The sequence below is a fragment of the Penaeus monodon genome, chromosome 21, assembly GCF_015228065.2.
Source record: "Penaeus monodon isolate SGIC_2016 chromosome 21, NSTDA_Pmon_1, whole genome shotgun sequence".
Classification (NCBI taxonomy): Eukaryota; Metazoa; Arthropoda; class Malacostraca; order Decapoda; family Penaeidae; genus Penaeus; species Penaeus monodon.
The window spans coordinates 24,724,423-24,724,674 of NC_051406.1; the positions used below are offsets into that span (position 1 = coordinate 24,724,423).

General features: G+C 44.8%; 1 protein-coding gene across 1 annotated transcript in view; it reads right to left on the reverse strand.

The window, feature by feature from the left end:
* The window catches only part of LOC119586376 (protein MLP1 homolog), a gene marked incomplete in the record, with an annotated part of 73,375 nt that overhangs the window by 14,228 nt on the left and 58,895 nt on the right, over positions 1 to 252 (reverse strand).

Sequence of the window (252 nt, forward strand, 5' to 3'; positions counted from 1 at the left end):
AACTACTCCTCAACCCAGAAAATTCTTCCCACACACAATTAAGCCACAGCCAAGGGTGGGAATCCCACATACTCCATACCACCATTGAGCCTTATGGGCTCCCCAGCTGATGCATTATCTCACTAGCAATGGGATTAAGAGAACCACACTGAGGCAACAATAATGGCAGCTGAATTACAGTCTTCTCTTATGATTCTTGTGGTAACATCAGGCAGGAGTCAGTGAATGACTTTGTCTAGCTATATGTCTCCA